Raw genomic sequence first — 18870 nt, forward strand, 5'->3', positions numbered from 1 at the left:
GGCTGTTATGGTCACCAAGGCCATACAGGAAGTGCTTTGAACACCCAGCAATGCGAGATCCAACGATAGGGAGAAAAAAGAGAGGACGACACAATTATAGCCGTTTATGCTGGAATTTCATTAAAGCTCCTTCAAAGAGCCTCTAGCCTGGCCACGGAAGGTAAACACCTTTCCAGGCCCTGCAAGAGGTTCCACCAGGCCAAAGGACAATGCAGAAATTTAAGGCTAGAGGGTATATTCAGGTCATCCATCGGCAGCTACCCCTTCCCATCCCACCCCCTCCTCCACCCGGCAAAGAAGTTTTACCGTGCGTGGTTTCAACGCCGGGGCCCCAGCCAGAAGTGAAATCGATCGGGCACAAAGGCATAATTGTTTTAAAAGCAGAGCACCAAGTATGAAAATCTAGCTTCACGGGCTGCTAAAGCATCCCCCTGCAGCAACCGGGGCAAAATGATCAGCTTGGTGCAGCAATTAAAGCCTTCTGTGACCTGGGGAGCCAGGTTCGAATTGCAACTCAGCCGCCAGGCTTGGTAGGACGGCGACCTTCAGCCAGTCGGGCCTCCTTAGCCTCACCTACTTCACAAGGGTGTTGTGAAGGTAAAAAAAAAGGAGAACAACACAGGAAGGGAGGACTACACCCTCCCCCTACCCTGACCTCCTCGGGGAAACCAGAGATAACAATGGAATAACTTTTTTAAATTGCAGGTTCGCCAAGTTGCAGAAGGGCGTTGAGAGCCAGATGACCCCGTTTTGCCAAAGCAATAGGATACCACCCTAAATTTGATACCTGTTCCCATCCACCGTAAGCTGCAATTTATTCAAAATGAAAATGAACTTGAGCAGGGGTAGTCAACCCGTGGTCCTCCAGATGTCCATGGACTACAATTCCCATGAGCCCCTGCCAGCAAATGCTGGCAGGGGCTCATGGGAATTGTAGTCCATGGACATCTGGAGGACCACAGGTTGACTCCCCCTGACCTTGAGGATATATTGGACATCATAACAGCTTTTGAGTGAAGGTCAAGGTGTCTAATTGCTAGCGCTGTTATTCACACGGTGCCTTTCTTAAGCATACGCTTGGGGTCTGCTGGCTTATTCCATCTTTTGGGGAGGAAGGAATTACTCACAACCAGTTTTATTGCAATATCCATTGATCATTGAGAACGAATAGATGCATCTAAACTATTTGACTCTTACAGAGACTGCCTGTTGGCCGCCTTCCTCAGGCTGCTAAAAGACTTCTATTACAACACCGGTTAGATCAATGCCCACATCTAGTAACCCAACGGATCTGAGGACTTTTCAACCTTAAGAATATAAGAGAAGCCGGGAAGGATGAGGCCAATGGCCCATCCAGTCCAAAACTTCGTGTCACACAGTGGTCGAAACCCAGGGGCCATCAGGAGGTCCACCAGCGGGACCATAAGAACAAAAGAGAAGCCATGTTGGAGGAGGCCAATGGCCCATCCAGCCCAAGACTCCTTGTCACACAATGGCCAAAACTCAGATGCCATCAGGAGATCCACCAGTGAGGCCAAGAGAACATTAGAGAAACCCTGTTAGATCATGCTAATAGCCCATCCAGCCCAAAACTCTGTCACACAGTGACCAAAACCCAGGTGCCATCAGGAGGTCCACCACTAGAACTCCAGAAGCCCCCCCCCCACCGCTCCTCCCCCAGCCCCAAGAATCACTGCCCCTGGCATTCTAACTAACAGCCACTGAAGGACCTCGCTGCCCCTTATGTTCATCCTGTCCCCTCTTAAAGCTGTCTATGCTTGCAGTAGCCCCTACTTCATGGGGCTGCCTGTTAACCTTATCAAAGTTCGAGCACAGGGCGTGTAGAAAACAAATGCATACCAACAGATTTTGAGATATTTGGAAACCTCTGATAGCTTGTTATCAGTAGAGTGGATAGCACTGTTTTTATATATTTTAAAATGCTTCCAATTTAGAGGTTTGGTTTACAATAAACCCATATAAAACGGCATTCTTCCCACAATGGCTACAAAGCCCAGAATTGGTCAGCTAGATCCAGGCTGGGGAACTGGTGGAGATTTAGGGATGGAGCCTGGGAGGGGACAGGGGCCTCAGTGGGGTCCAAAGGCCACAGAGTCCCCCCCTCCAAAACAGCCATCTTCTGGGGGGGGGGAACTGCAGTCTGGAGATGAGTTGTAATTCCTGGGGATCCCAGCTGGCCGGCTGCCCTTAAAGGCACAGGGTTCCAAACAGGCTTACTCAGAAGTAAGACCCTTGTCATCCAATGGGGCTTACTTCCAGGAAACCGGTCAGAGAATCGCAGCCTTCGTTAGGCACTTGCCCAAAGTAGGATTCCTTTTGTTTCCGAGCAAACCTCTCCTAGCCGAAAACACACACACCCATAACGTGACCATAACAAAGTGTTTTTCCAGCTCTTCCAGTCTTTTTTGCACCGGACTAAAACACCCTCGGAAAAGACGAAACCAGCCGGACAGAACTTCAAACCCCGGCTAGAAGCTGCATTTCGGGTCACTCCCCCCTCCCAAGGCTTGGGAAGTTACCCTTGCTAACCTTTTTCAGTCTATTTTTCCGGCTTAAGTCACAGGGGTCCTGAAATATTTTGCACAAAAAAACCCCTCCCAGCCTAAACCCTTTGGGAGCCATTCCTGGATTACACACCTGAAACTGCCTTATGCCGGACTTGAACTCTCATATGTAGCAACCTTATACCATAGGTGGGGGAGGGCTTCTGGAGTTCTGGCCCCACTGGTGGACCTCCTCCGATCACACCTGAGTTTGGGCCACTGTGGGACACAGAGCGTTGGACTGGGTGGGCCATTGGCCAGATCCAGCATGGTTTCCCTTATGCCCTTCGGTATCGCCTACTTCAGTCCGTATCGCCTACTCTGACCGGCAGCTGCTCTCCAGGGTCTAGGGAAGCTGCCTTCCCATCCTCTCCCGCCTGTTTTTTTTAACTGGAGATTGAACCTGGGACCTTCTGCATGCCATGCATATGCTCTACCACTGAGCCACAGTTCCTTGCCATGGGGGCAACCCACTCCCCCCCAAAAAACACAACCCCCAACATGCAAAGGATGAGAGCCCAGCAAAAGCACTTTCTACTCCCACTGAACGCAGGCTTCCTTCTGAGTAAACATGCCCCGAATGAGGATTGCCAGCATTCAAACTCCCCCTCCCCATCCCGTTTGACCAGTGCTGAAACGAAACCCAAGGACGGCCATCCAGAAGCAGAAAAAATTACATAAAAGTCCAAGGACTGGAGCAGCTTCCTCTCCCAAAAGGGATTAAACTAAGATTTCAGCCTTCGCCAGCTCGGGATCGACAGGGAAGGGGACCGCCCCAGGAGGGGAGAGGCCGAGAGGCGAGACCCGTTTGAGCCTCTGGTCAAACTGGTTGGCCCATAGCCCAAATCCCCCGAACCGCTTAAACCGGTGCCTGTCCCAATCAAATTGCCTCGCATATCCCAGTGTCTCTCTCTTCTTTTCCCTTCTCACAAAGTTCGAACCCGCCGCCAGGCCGACTCCCCCAACCCCTTAAGCCGATGCCTGACCCTCGACACCGTTAGATGCCCAGCCGGACTCCAGACTGCCCGTCCTAACCACGCGCGTCGCGGGACGCCGAGGGCCACCCGCGAACCCAACGCCACCGGAGCCCGCGTCTCGGCTTAGGCGCACTTGGTTTAGGGATCGCACGCAGGGGGGACGGAAAGGGGAAGTCCAGCTCCCCTCCCTAGCAGGGGCTGCGCGAGCGCGCAGAGCGATCCCCAACTTGGCCGACGGGACCGGACGGGACTCACCTCTCGCGGCGGCGGCGGCGGCGGAGCGCAGTGGCGCGGCGGCTGGAGGGCGGGCGGCCCTAGTGGCCGCGGCGGCAGGCAGGGCGGGACAGGTGCGCCCAACAGGCGGGGCCGGCCGGGTAGGCAGGCGGCTGAGTCACCGCCCGCGCTTAAAGGGACAGGCCCCGGGGACTCGGCCGCTTGCCAACAGGCCGGGAGGACGGGCCGCCCGGGCACTAGATGACTCTGGAGGGGCGGGGAGGGACCTCCGTGCGGCGCAATGCCATCCAGACCCGTCCCTCCTCCGACGCAGCCATTGCCCCCAGGGGAACGGATCTTTGACGCCGGGCGAGGAGCGGCACAAGCGGGGGATCTCCCGGTCCCGGCGGGAGGCTGGCATCCTTGCTGTCAAACCAGGACGCTCCCTCGCCACCCGTGAAAGCGACGAAGGGGCTGAGCCGACTGGCGAAGGAAAGGCGGGAGAGAAGTCAAAACGTCTTGTTTTATTATTTCTGTGACTATTTCTGTTTTGGATTTGTATGCCGCCCCTTTCAGGTTCACCAACTTGGGGCGCTTCACAACAAGTGATTGTTTTATGTTTTTTTGTATGTATGTAGCAGTTTATATAACGCCCCTCTCAGTTATCCGTCTCAGGGCGGTTTACCTCCTAGGGTAGAACCCAATTAAACAAAGATCCATCAATAAAACCGGATTAAAAGTTGTATAAAAAGGACCCTTGAACACTTGCAGCAGTCCTGATTTCTGAGGGCAGTTATAGCCCATTAGAAGGGGAAAGAGGGAGAATAGAGGATATTATTCTTATATATTAATAATAAACAGAGTTAAATATATATACATCACCATCAGATCATAAAGACATTGGTTAGGACTGCCGATAAACCCCATGCTGCCCCTGTGAATGGGGCAGGATATTCCCCCCACTGTATCAGAGGCTGAATGGGGGGGGGGTTATTCAAGCGCAGGTGATGTTAGAGACCTCCTATGCCAAGCAAAACTCTACCTTACATGGTATGCAGTGGCCATTCATTCATTCATTCATTCATATCCCATCCTTTGCTACAATAGGCACCCACTACAATATGGGTTATTCTCCTTTCTTCTGTTCTATTCTCACAACAACCCTGGGGTGTAGGTTAGGCTGAGATTATTGGCTGGAGCAGGCTCACCGAATAAGTTTAAGAAACATAAGCCCTGCTGGATCAGACCATCTAATCTAGCATCCTCTGGAGGGCCAACAGCAGGGCATAGAAGCCAAGGCCTTCCCCTGAGGTTGCCTCCTGGCTCTGCGATTGAGAGTTATTAGTGCCTCTGAACATGGAGGTTCCTCGCAGCCGCTGTGGCTAGCAGCTGTCGACAGACTTATTCTCCATGGATTTCCAAAGGATTCTCCTTTGAAAGCTGGTCCTTCCCGTGGCCATCACGACATCCACTGAGAGGAAAGGGAAGGCGACTGTAAGCCGCTTTGAGCCTCCTTCGGGTAGGGAAAAGCGGCATATAAGAACCAACTCTTCTTCTTCTTCAGTAATCTCAGGGCTCTCTCAGCCTCCCCTCCCTCACAGGGTGTCTGTTGTGGGGAGAAGAATGGGAAGGCGACTGTAAGCCGCTTTGAGCCTCCTTCGGGTAGGGAAAAGCGGCATATAAGAACCAACTCTTCTTCTTCTTCAGTAATCTCAGGGCTCTCTCAGCCTCCCCTCCCTCACAGGGTGTCTGTTGTGGGGAGAGGAATGGGAAGGCGATTGGAAGCCGCTTTGAGCCTCCTTCGGGTAGGGAAAAGCAGCATATAAGAACCAACTCTTCTTCTTCTTCTTCTTCTTCTTCTTCTTCTTCTTCTTCTTCTTCTTCTTCTTCTTCTTCTTCTTCTCTATTTAACCATGACACCCCACTGGCCTGCAGTCTGTGTGGAATTCAAAGCATCATATGAGCGGACGGGCTCTGGTTGGCCTCAAAAAGAGAGCTCAGTTGTTGCCAGGGAGATTTGACTGGAGAGAGTTCCGCGGCTGGGTGCCACCACCAAAAAGGGCGAGTCGCTGGTCACTGCTCCTGTTGCCCTAACTTTGGAAGGTGGAATTGCCTAGATAAGGGCTCCTGATAAAGATCTACCAGGTGGGCAGGTTAGAGGGGAGTGGTTCCCATGTTGTTTTGAGCTTTAGGAATGGATGGCAACAGCTTGAGACATATCCCAGGAACAAACTGAGGGCCTTTTCGCACGGGGATCTTTGTTGCAAATTGTTTGTGGAATGAAAAATCGCCATTTAAAATAGTGGAATTCGTCGTTATGCATACCTGCCTTTGTAGTGGAATCAGTTGCGTTTTTTAGCGTTTCCCACAGGCTTCCGGTCTCGGCAGAAATCGCTAGAAAGGAAGCGCTATTGCCAAGCTCGTCCCGCCCCTGGCCGTCAAGCAGCCAATGGGCAGCCGTTAGCATGCTCCCAAACAGCCCCTTTCCCTTTAAGAAAGGTTAAAAAAAAAAAAAAACAGACCCATAGCAACGAATCTAGGTAGATTCGTTGCAACGGAGAGACCCATCCAGCTGCCTAATGTGAGCTGTCGTTTGATTGTATGATCGTTGGCACGCTGCCTCGAGTGATAAAAAAAAATCCCCCCCCCTCTCACGGGCCCGATTTTCGGCTGAATTAATGTGTAAAAAATAAAGGGACTTTATTTCAGCAAACGGGCTTTTATGTGGTTTGTGCTTAGTGACTAAAGGTGAAGGACTGAAGCCAGGGAAGCCTCTAAACAGAAAGAGGCTCGCTGGTGCGTTTATCCCCGCTCGCTCGGAGAAAAAAAAATGGCGATCGCTTCGCCAGAAGTTTGGAGGACAGGCTCAGGAGGAGGGACTTTGAAGAACCTGCAACAATGGTAACGCACAGGTCTTTAGCGCTAGTGTTGCAGATTGGTTGCAGGAGTGTATCGCTATCCGGAGGGTGAATCCACTTTTCTGGATTCCCCTGAAAGCGCTACAACGAAGCGCTTTTTGCTGATTGGTTTCAGGAGTGTTGCAGATTGTCTGCGACGTCGTGCGTTAAGGCAAATTAGTAGCGTTTTCAATTAGCAACCATTGTGCTATTTTGAAGCCGTGCGAAATGGCCCTGAGGATGAGAAGAAGCTTTTGTCAACTGGGGTGGATGGAATTCTGGCCCTGCCAGTGGACCTCCTGAGAGCACCTGGGTTTCGGCCACTGTGTCACACAGAGTGTAGGACTGGATGGGCCACTGGCCTGACCCAAAATGGCTTCTCTCCTGTTCTTATGGTCCTTCTGGTGGACGTCCTGATGGCACCTGGATTTTGGCCATTGTGTGATGCAGAGTGTTGTACTAGAGGGGCCATTGGCCTGATCCCACATGGCTTCTCTTATGTTCTTACAGCCCTGCTGGTGGAGCTCCTGGTGGCACCTGGGTTTTGGCCACTGTGTGACACAAGATGTTGGACTGGATGGGCCATTGGCCTGGTCCAACATGGCTTCTCTTCTGTTCTTATGTCCCTGCTGCTGGGCCTCCTGATGGCACCTGGGTTTGGGCCACTGCGTGACACAGAATGATGGGCTGGATGGCCCTGGATGGGCCATTGGTCTTATCCAACGTGGCTTCTCTTAGGCTCCTATGTTCTTATTTCTGCAGCAGCGGCACTGGCTACCAATTAGTCTCGGTATTCAAGTCAAGGTATTGGTGTTAACATTTAAAGCCTTAATGGTTGGAGACCCTAAAAACTATAGGACCACCTCTCATTATAACCTCCCACTATTCCCACACTCCTTTTGAGTCATGCTCTGGAGCCCCAGCATGCTTCTGACAGCTGTCGTCAGGGTCAAGGCCTTGGAGGGCAATGCACATACTTTGGGGGGTTGTTGTTTTTTTTTCCTTTTAGCAGGATGAGGCCAGCCCTGTCAATTAATGGTTTCATGTTCTAATTTTAATATTTGATATTTGTAATCTGTTTTTATTTTCTTTTAACCTTATGGATATGGTGTTAATGTTGTGAGGTGTTGCCAAACCCTTTGGGCGAGTGGCAACTAAAAAGTCCAATAAATAAATAAATGAACAAGCTTATGTTGGCGCTGCTCACTATAAATTACCCTTGCCTACTAACAGCTAGGGCTCCTAAAACGCACACACTATTGTTTACCTGTAAGCAGGGAGCTGTGAGCTGGCTGCATTCTGCAGGGGGCTGAACTAGATGACCCTGGGGGTCCCTTCCACCTCTGTGATTCTAAGCCAGTTCTTTTGCTGCAATCTTATTTAGGATCAGGGTCTAGCAATCCCTCTCCCAACATGTTTCTTACCAGGATCAGGAAGGGAAGCCCTATGTTTGATTTAATCCTCGGTGCACTCATTTGATTCTGAGTCGAAAAGGTAGCCACGGAATATTTGGCATAGTCCATGTGGGTGAGCGCGCATGAACACATGAGAGCCTGAGAGCTTTTGGCAAGGGTCAAGGATCTTAGCCACTCAGGAGCAAAGAATGCCAGAACTCGATGATGTACCAATTGCTGAATGTCAAAGAAAACCAGAGAAGTATTTATTCTGCCTCTGTTTGAAGCTGGCACTCTGCAGATGTGACTCATTCCGGTGGCGTTTCAGGGCAGGTGTCAGCATCACGTGCTGCCCTATGTTTTCATCACGGGGATGTGGTTCCAGGGTGGCTCTCAGATGATGTCTCTGATGCCTTCGAGGTGGCTGGAGGTGAGGTGCTCGAGAGCCATAAAGCTTTCTGTGGCTTACCAGAAAGCGGATGTTACACTGTGTGCTTCATGGTCAAGTGGGGTAGTTCACCGTGTTCCTCCGTCCGTGGCAGGAGAAAAGACCCAGAGCCCAGGAGCACTTTAAAGTCTAACAACTTTTGTGGCAGGGGAGGAAATTTCATGAGTCATAGCTCTCTTCAGCGGGAGTCACACTAGCTCTTCCATCAGACTTTTGGTCAGGGTTAGGGTTGGGTGATCTTGGGGTGTCCTCCCTCCTCCCTTTTGTTTTTAAGTAATGTTTCCACCTTAGACTCTTGCATCCCCTTATCCACCTGCAGTGCGGGGTCTGGTATCCTGCCAAAGCAAGACTCGGTTCTGGCAGTTTGTGCCATTGACTGGTTTTTACTTTGTTATTAAATTGTTCTAATCGGGGATTTTACTGTTGCTGTTTTTGTACTTTTACTTCTCTAAACCGCTGTGAGCTGGTTCCCCGAGAGCGTCAGCTAATAAATCACATTATCCTTACCATACCATTGTTCCCCTCTAATAATTTGGAAAAGCCCCTGGGGGTGGAGCATGGTGTGGGCACACCTCCGGTGTCTGTCCTGCCCTTCTGCCCACACGGGCCAATCCGGCTGTGACTAGCAAAGGCGGTTGTGGGCCATCCCCAAGGCATGCAGCCAGCCTCGTGCCCAAACGCTAAGGTCGTTTTAAAAAGAGCTACTAGTAGCTTATGGCGTTCCAGACCTCACACTCCGTTTAAGAGATATATTTGCAAAACTGAAGTTGATCTGAAAACAATAAAATTAAACGTCCCTTGACAAAACTAGAGGGTGAAACGCGTTGGGATCTTTGAATATAAAAGAATAAAGAATAATAGAAGATTGAAGACTCCATAAAAGTGGATATTTTATTTGCCATATTGGTATCCTAGTGCCTCAATACTTACTCTGTTTTTGATCCTTCACTGGGTCCTACCCCTTCCAGTTTATCATTTCCCCTGCTACGACCAAAGTCCTGTTGCTGCCCAGGGCACAAAAGGGAAGGGGGATATATCCATGTTCCCTTGCTGCAGGACAACTGAGGGCCTAAATCAGGCCGCACCTGGGATGGCCCCAGCCCAGCATTGACATCAAGCAGAACCGGGAATTTGCCCCGCCCCTGGAGGAACAGTAAGGCGGGGCTGATGATTCCCGGTGCAGAAACGGTCTAATTAATACATATTTTATTATATTTAACCAACTACTTAAAGCCGTTGGGACTTACTGGTAAAGAACATTTTATTGGATTTTTTTTTTAATTCACTGTTAATACCTGTTGTCACCTGCCCTGAGCGTGTGGGAAGGGCAGGCTATCAGAAATAAAGATTTCTTGGTAAAGATAAATAAAGGCACACAACAAATAATTAAAAGTCTAAAACATCTAATAACACAACAAACCAAAATCAAAGTCCAGTGGCACCTTTAAGACCAACAAACATTTATTCAAGGCGTGAGCTTTTGAGTGCTTGCACTCAAAAGCTCACACCTTGAATAAATCTTTGTTGGTCTTAAAGGTGCCACTGGACTCTGATTTTGGTTTGTTGTGCTGCTTCAGACCAACACGGCTGCCCACTTGAATCACATCTAATGACAGCTCCTTGCATAATTGCCTGTTCCAGATTTCAGGGGCAAAGAAGGGAAGGGGGGCAGAGGAGCCTGAAATGAGGTGCAGTTGGGACTTTGATGGAGAGGACAGCTCTCCTCTGTGATGTTTTGGGCTCCAACCAATCAGGCCTGGTGGATCAGCTTTGTTTTACAAGCCCTGTGGATCTGTTCCAGGCCCCGCAGGGCTCTGATCTCCACCAGGCTGGGGCCAGGCCCAAAAAGGCCCCGGTTCTGTTTGAGGCCAGTCTGATCTCCTTGGGGCTGGGGACCTGAAGCAAATTTTGCCAGCTCTGGGGTAGGAAATACCTGGAAATTCTGTGGATGGAGCGTAGGGACGGCAAGGTTTGGGTATAAATGCCAGATAACCCACCCTCCGAAGCAGCCGTTTTCTCCAGGGGAATTGATCGTGGTTCTCCGGAGAGCGATTTTAATAGCAAGAGGGGCCGCCTGGAGGTTGGCATCCCTATAGAACAGTGAGCCCCTGGGCCGAAACTAGAAGCCAAACAGTTATTCCAAATCTCATCCTCCCCCAAATCCTCTGAGGAACGGTATATCTCCTTTCTTCTTACAGACCTTGAACCTGAAACCTCCGATAGAGTCACCCATTTCTTTACCAGGGCCAGAGTCTAGCTGCGTATGGTGTTGATTCAGTGACACATATTGACTTTAGTGGATATACATTTTAATAGAAGATTATGTGTCTACGCTTATAACCGCTCTGCTAACAAATGTTTTCTTCTGCTGGGCCAGGACCGTCTTAAATGACAGGCTGATGCCATTCTAAGGGCACTTTCCTGGGACTAAACCCCACTGAATAACAGGGGGGGTTACTTCCAAGTAGACCTGCTTACCCTTGGCCCCATGGAAGGGACCTCACTCTCTACCTGCAAAGGAGAGGGCAGCTTCAGGAAGGCCAGGTGGGGGTTGCTCGCTCTGGGTTGAGGGATACCTGGAGATTTGGAGAGTGGAGTCTGGGGGGGAAAGGATTTGGGGAGAGGAGGGTTCCTCGGCAGGGTATAATGCCCGGGGGTCCGGCCTCCTAAGCTACCATATTTTCCCACAGGAACTAAATTCTGTAGTCTAGAGGACAGTTGTCATTCTTGGAGATCTTCTGGCCCCGATTAATGGCTGGAACGACGGAAAAACCATTTCAGGCAAAGCAGAAGGAAAAGATGCTGGAAATAGTTTGACAAGTTCTTGAAAAGGGAAATGAGATCTGATTTGATAAATCATTAACCGCTCAAAAGCAAATATTCCATTTTTCGTTGGGTTTTGTTGCCTTTCCGGAAATTATAGATTTGTCAAGTAACTTTGGAGGGGGAAGAATATCATTTTCCTTTTCAAGAACTCATTAAATAATTTCAAACCAAGGACTGCGGGGGTGGCCAAACTGTGTCTCTCCAGATGTCCATGGACTACAATTCCCATGAGCCCCAGGCAGATATCCAGCCACCAACTGGAGACTGGCAACCCAAGGGCCAGGATGGCAGATCTATCTTGGCACATGGGTTCACATGGGGAGAGATTATTATTTTGGTGGGTTGCAGCTGGGAGAAGGACCATAATTCCAAGCACATGCTCCATCTCCGGACTGCAAATCTCTCAAAGTGTAGCAAGCTAATATCTTATCAAGGTTTTAAAAGAGGTCTGGTTTGCCACCCGCCAACACTCAGATGCTGGTTGACCAGCTAACAATCTGCACGCATTGGATAATGCATTTTAATGTACTTCTGTAGCTAGATTTTCCAGTGCAGAACAGGAAAATCTGCGTCTAAAGTGCATTGAAAGTGCATTATCCCTTGCGTGCGGAATAGCACCAGGTTCCAAGTGAGTTCGGTACTTTATGGACTAGGATCAATTACAAGTTCTCCTGTCCATACTTAAGGCTAGGTTCATCCGGACAAACTTGAGCAACGTTTGACATTTCTGGAATGTTCCGACAGAGAGGCGCACCTGACTCTGGGATGACTTGCAAACAGTTCAAGCCTGCCCACCCCATGTTTAAAACAATGTTATGGGAGCTACACCTGAATTTTAACAACATATAAAAAATATTTATCTGCTCCAAGAGGAGAATACGCAGCCAAGTCATCCAGGGATGCTCTGAACCAAGTTTGAGTCCGGCAGCACCTTTAAGACCAATAAAGTTTTATTCAAATTATAAGCTTTTGTGTGTAAACACACTTCCTCCGATACTATGAGTTTAAATAAAACTTTATTGCTCTTAAAGGTGCCACCAGACTCCAACTCTGCCCTGCTGTTTCAGACCAACACGGCGACCAACGCGGTCTGGTTCCTACAATACCCGTAGTATTATAAATAAGTACAATACCCGTAGTAAGTATTATAAATAAGTACAATACCCGTAGTAAGTATACAAGAAGCTGCCTTACACTGAGTCAGCCTGCTGGACTGTTTAGCTCAATTCTTTTATAGAGTTGCCAGCAGCCTGGAGGGAAATCGCCCTGTCCCTTTAAGAGAGAATTAATCAGTCATTCTTTATTAGGTGATGTCATTTCCCTCTATGCCATGAGAAACTTCCAATATTCATGTCTATTCTTTAAGCTTCGGTTAAGGGGTGGCTGGTAACCCCACTTGGCTATTCTTATTTATTTTTACTTTCAAATCTCTATTTCAACATGTGGCAACTCTCCAGGGTAGCCCTTTTCAACCTTTTGGGCATGGAGAAACCCCTGGAACATTTTCCAGGCTTCAAGGAACTCTTATGAGAAGTGCGGGCGGCAGTAAGTTGCGGGAGCCAGCCAATCAATCAATCAATCAATCAATCCAATCAATCATTCAATCAATCATTCAATCAATCAATCAATCAATCACTGTTTTTCCATCATGGAGAAAGAAACTAGACCTGTAGAGCAACGGGGGAAGTGGGCTCCAGTGACATCTAGTGATGTCAGAAGCCATCCAAACAACTGAGAAAGGCTGCATAAGTCCAGGGAGCTTTTGTGGGACTCCAGGGTTCCCCAGAGTGTGGGTTGGGAAACCCTGGTCCAGGGTCTCAAGAACAGAAAATTTCCTCCCTGCAATATACTGCATGTGTGTTTAAAGTGTTGTCAAGTCACTTCTGACTCATGGATATTTACCGCACGGAAGACTCACGCAGGCGTTATGCCCGATCTTTTCTGAATGACCACATGCGGAGCCTTTGGCCCACTCTCCCCCGTCTGCCCCCAGGATTTGTGTACTCTCGGGATAGTCGAGGGACAGGAAATCAAAACTTCCTGCCATTTGTTTCAGTCGTCAATCACTGTCACGTGCCGAAAACTCCCCAATCGCCTTCCATTTCAGCGCCCCCCCTCCAAGTCAGAAATAATTTTTTAAAAATTACCACGATTGCGTTGTAACGCAACAGAAACAAGGGGATTAAAAAACAGTGGCTGTTTTATTGCACCGTTCCCCCTAACATGCGCGTGTGCACACACCTACACAGACTGTCTCTGATCTCACTAAAACCAAGAAAAAATAGAAAGGAGGCAAGGTGCAGACCCAACGTGGTGGCGGGGGAGGGGTTGTTATTTCATTACTTTGGAACTGCGTTGTAACGCGATCGGACATGTTTGGGTTTTTTTTAAGGTTGCAAGGGTAGGTGATAGAAGTGATACCGGGGGGGGGGACCATGCTTGCCTGGAGACAGCCTGAGTTTTCCCCTTTACATACAACTCAGCCCCGACATACACACTAATGGATCCCGCGGCAAAAAAGGGAATGCGGGTTTCTCCGTTTTTCCTTGCTGTGGATCAAGTGAGTCATCCCAGGCCTCGGACCACCTCAGACCAGGCTGGATTCCATGCAAAAGCAGGACAGAGCTGCATGCAAACAAGCAATGATTGCAGCCTAAGTGGTCATGCATAAGCCCTCATGATGACCCTTTGAATTAATGTCCTCCAAAATATCCTATTCTTAACAGCTTCACTCTGGTTATAGAAATGATCGGATTCAGGGCGCCACAGAGACAAAACTATCATTGAAAAATCAAAGGAAAAATCCAATCGCCGTTCATTGAAAACAGAGAGCTGCCTATCCACAAATACATGGTCAACACGGGCCACTTATCCCAACTTTCCAGCATTGAGATCTGCACAAATCCTGCAATCACAAAATTCCAGTTTAGGGAATGACCTTTTATTTATTTTATTTATTATTTATTTATTGAATTTATAGACCGCTGCTCCTGGACCAGCCGTCTCATGACGGTTAGCTAGGAGAAGAGCTGTAATTCAAGGGGATCCCCAGGTCCCACCTGAAGAAGAAGAAGGAGGAGGAGGAGGAGGAGGAGGAGGAGGAGGAGAAAAGTTGGTTCTTATATGCCACTTTACCCAAAGGAGGATCAAAGCGGCTTACAGTCGCCTTCCCTTCCTCTCCCCACAACAGACACCCTGTGAGGGAAGGGAGGCTGAGAGAGCCCTGATATCACTGCTCAGTCAGAACAGTTGTATCAGCGCAGTGGCAAGTTCAAGGTCATCCAGCTAGCTGCATGTGGGGGAGTGCAGAATCAAACCCGGCATGCCAGATTAGAAGTCCGCACTCCTAACCACTACACCAAACTTGGCCAACTCAGCATCCCTTGGCCAACTCAGGATTGAAAATCCCTGGAGATTTGGGGGGTGGAGCCTGGGGAGGGAAGGGTGTGGGGTGGGAAGGGAGTATGAAACCACGAATCCACCTTCCAATGCAGCCTTTTCCCCCAGAGGAGCTGATCTCTACAGCCCGTTGCAATTCCCTCCGTGGAGGCTGCCAACCTTATCCCAAACTAAATTTAAGAGCATCCATAGAACATTAGCCAAAAATTACATCTAACAATGAAATATAGTAAAACAACACTCCCCCCCCCCTTGTATTGAAAGGCCTGTCATAATTGAAGGTCCCAAACTGGAGTGTCCTTTGTTTGCGTATAAATCCAGCCTGGCTCCATTTTCCCCCCAGTCCTGACCTGCCGCCAATTGGCTCTGTGGGGAGGCACCCGCCCAGCACTAGCATCATACAAGGGACAGAAATGCGCCTTCTCTCCAGACCGGCGGAAACCTCAGTGCCCCCTTTCCCCGACCTCTGTGACGTAACCAGCTCGGAAGCAGAGCTGCCTTACCGCCAGAGCCAGAAAAGGACGTCTCCCCGGAGTTTATCTGCTCGGCGTCTGTCTTCTTGGGCTGCTCCTGCGGTCGGTCGAGGGGGCCGCCTCGAGATAATTGATCGCCCGGCCTTCTTTCTTACTTCTTTCTGGAAAGGATCCAGCTGCTCGTAATGGCATGCCAAATCCCATAATGAGTGGTTAAGTAACAACCAACCAGTATCCCACATGCCTCTTGGCAGTGCATCGGACAGGAAAGAGGCGCATAGTTCAGATGCTTGCGCAAACCGGCCGAACCGGTCTCTCGGAGAGCTACGTGAGGGGGAAGGTTTGTGCCTTCTTTTTATTCCGCACAAAGGCGTGTGAGCGCGGAGTTGATCCGGGTGCAGTAAGCCCTTCGAGGCAAGGGACACCCTGAAGAAGGCCCCCTACGCCCCCCTCCCACTTCTGGAAATAATAATTGGGACGTCAAAACGGTGTCAAAGAATCAGGGGAAAGGAAGATGCTGCATCATCAGATTATAAAGCCTTATATTATAAGCCCTTGCTCAAGAGGCCCGTGGCTGGGAGACTGAATGAGAGGATGGGGGGAAGAGTAATGGTTCGAATATTGAGTTTTTCCTCCTTACGAACAGTGTAATTTTATAAGGATCTCCTTTCGCAATGTACAGCAAGTTGCACCAAGGATTTCATTCCCAGGACGTAAGAAGGGCCCTGCCAGATCAGACCAGCACCAGAACATAAAAAAGGGTCCTGATGGGTCAGACCAGGGGTCCATCTAGTCCAGCATCCTAAGAACATCAGAAGAGCCCTGCTGGGTCAGACCAGGGGTCCTTCTAGTCCAGCATCCTAAGGACATCAGAAGAGCCCTGCTGGGTCAGGCCAGGGGTCCATCTAGTCCAGCATCCTAAGAACATCAGAAGATCCCTGCTGGTTCAGACCAGTGGTCCATCTAGTCCAGCATCCTAAGAACATCAAAAGAGCCCTGCTGGATCAGACCAGTGGTCCATCTAGTCCAGCTTCCTAAGAACATCAGAAGAGCCCTTTCAGGAGACAGTGGTGAGAGTATCAGTTTAGGAGCTGGAAGACCCAGGTTCAAATCCACACGCTGCCATAAAGCTTCCTGGCTGACCATGAGCCAATCATTCTCACCCCCCCCCCTCTGCCTAGGTTACCTCATGGAGTTGTAAGTGTAAATTGGGCACAATAGATAGGGAGGCCAAAGCCTTGTTTGGGGGCTGCTCCATAGTAGCCTGAATTACTTTAGAATATATCTATACCCTCTCAATTCCTGGCAGATAGATGGGGAAGAAATGGAGGTAGTGACAGATTTTATTTTCCTGGGCTCCTATATCACTGCAGATGGGGACTGCAACAAAGAAATTAAAAGACGCTTGCTCCTGGGGCGGAAAGCTATGGCAAATCTAGACAGCATCCTAAAAAGCAGAGACATTACCCTGCCAACAAAAGTGCGTTTAGTCAAGGCTATGGTCTTCCCAGTTGCAATGTATGGCTGTGAAAGTTGGACCATAAGGAAGGCCAAGCGTCAAAGAATTGAGGCTTTTGAACTCTGGTGCTGGAGAAGACTCTTGCGAGTCCCTTGGACTGCAAGGCGAACAAACCGGTCAGTCCTAGAGGAGATCAGCCCCGACTGCTCCTTAGAAGGCCAGATCCTGAAGATGAAACTCAAATACTTTGGCCACCTCATGAGAAGGAAGGACTCCCTGGAGAAGAGCCTAATACTGGGAGCGATCGAGGGCAAAAGAAGAAGGGGACGACAGAGAATGAGGTGGCTGGATGGAGTCACTGAAGCAGTAGGTGCAAACTTAAATGGACTCCGGGGAATGGTAGAGGACAGGAAGGCCTGGAGGATCATTGTCCACGGGGTCGCGATGGGTCGGACACAACTTCGCACCTAACAACAACAACAACAACAACAGTAACATCTATGCCATCTCACCTGAGCTCTGATCCAGTTAAAAACCACAGCATAAAAACTATCAAATTTTTAAAAATGTGTTTAGAAGTGCATACTGCCTCTATACATGGAGGTTCCACAAGGACTCCGTAGGTTACTTTATACAGCTGCAAGGCTTTGTGTCCTCACAGTGGAATGGTGCTTCCCTTGTCGTAGCTGAGCGCTGTTTCTAAAAAACAGGGACCCCCCATGCAGTCTCTCTTCTCCAAAGAACATACCCCTACAGCCTCCTCTCAATGACCTTCTAGGGCTGCCCACTACCAAGAGCTGCCTGGAAATCTCCTGGAATTACTGCTAAGATTTCCAGTCTCCAGGTGAAGCTAAAGATTGAGTGTTGTCTTCAGAATCTTTAATCATCTTCATCAAAAACAATCAAGACTAGCATCCTAGGGAATAGCTAGTTTCGTTGTTGGACTTCCTCAGTTGTGTAATAATTACATGCAACTGGAAAATTCAAGTAGAGCTCAGGAAATAGTTATCTTTCCCTCTTCTTCAAATGAAAAAATAATCCTATGACTGTAGGGTAAATATAGTCCAGGACCAACATCTAACCTATAGTATTTTCCAGTCTGCCTTTCAGTGTCCCCCCTAAACCTAAGAACTACCCCTGCATTATTTTGCAGAAATGTTCCAAGTCGGAGCTCAGATATGCAAATAGGTATGAGCAGCTGATGAGCTTAAAAGAAGAGTTCTATCAGACTTTGCTAGAAATCTTCCCTAAGGGCAGCCTTTCTCAACTTTTTTACCATTGAGAAACCCCTGAAACATTCTCGAGGCTTTGAGAAACCCCAGAAGTGGCGCCATCGTGCAGAATATGGTTGGGAAGCAGAGCTGTGGACACGCCCACCCTGGGACCCTCCCCTTCCCACCCCCTCCGGGCCCATCATTGGCCATTTTAGGAGGAGAGGGATGGGCCTACACAACCATATATATTCATATCACCTGATAAATGTTTAACACATTTTTTATAATATAAAAATTAATTAATTCTCACCCATTTGAAAAAAGAAGAGTTGGTTCTAATATGCCGCTTTTCTCTGCCCGAAGGAGTCTCAAAGCGGCTCCCATTCGCTTCCCCTTTCCTCTCCCCACAACAGACACTCTGTGAGGGAGGGGAGGCTGAGAGAGCCCTGAGATTACTGAAGAAGAAGAAGAGTTGGTTCTTTTATGCCGCTTTTCTCTACGCGAAGGAGTCTTCCAATCGCCTTCCCTTTCCTCTCCCCACAACAGACACCCTGTGAGGGAGGTGAGGCTGAGAGAGCCCTGAGATTACTGAAGAAAAAGAGTTGGTTCTTCTATGCCGCTTTTCTCTACCCGAAGGAGTCTCAAAGCGGCTTCCATTTGCCTTCCCTTTCCTCTCCCCACAACAGACACCCTGTGAGGTGGGTGAGGCTGAGAGAGCCCTGATAGAACAGCTTTCTCAGTACTGTGGCGATCCCAAGGTCACCCAGCTGGCTACATGTGGAGGAACGGGGAATCAAACCCGGCTTGCCAGATTAGAAGTCCACACTCCTAACCATTACACCAAGCTGGGTCTCTTCCGAGACCCTCAATAATCCCTAGGGCTTCACGAAACCCTGGTTGAGAAAGCCTACCCCAGGGTCTTTGGCTGCTCACACCTATTTGCAGGTGTCTAAGCTCAGACATGCAGGGACGGTTTATCTACATAGCACATGCCAAACGAGCCAAA

The 18870-nt window shown here is 49.2% G+C and overlaps 1 protein-coding gene across 2 annotated transcripts in view; it reads right to left on the reverse strand.

The window, feature by feature from the left end:
- Positions 1 to 15443, reverse strand: part of PROSER2 (proline and serine rich 2) — a 53040-nt gene extending 37597 nt beyond the window's left edge. The window contains exon 1 of one of the 2 annotated variants that reach the window (XM_077340253.1): positions 15222 to 15443. The gene's annotated coding sequence lies outside the window, so the exon portion shown is untranslated. Of the gene's footprint in view, positions 1 to 3796; positions 3867 to 15221 lie in introns of those variants that run through there. The other variant, XM_077340252.1, reaches the window with a different exon arrangement.
- Positions 15444 to 18870: the final 3427 nt, after the last annotated feature.

This window comes from Paroedura picta, chromosome 5, assembly GCF_049243985.1.
Source record: "Paroedura picta isolate Pp20150507F chromosome 5, Ppicta_v3.0, whole genome shotgun sequence".
Classification (NCBI taxonomy): domain Eukaryota; kingdom Metazoa; phylum Chordata; class Lepidosauria; order Squamata; family Gekkonidae; genus Paroedura; species Paroedura picta.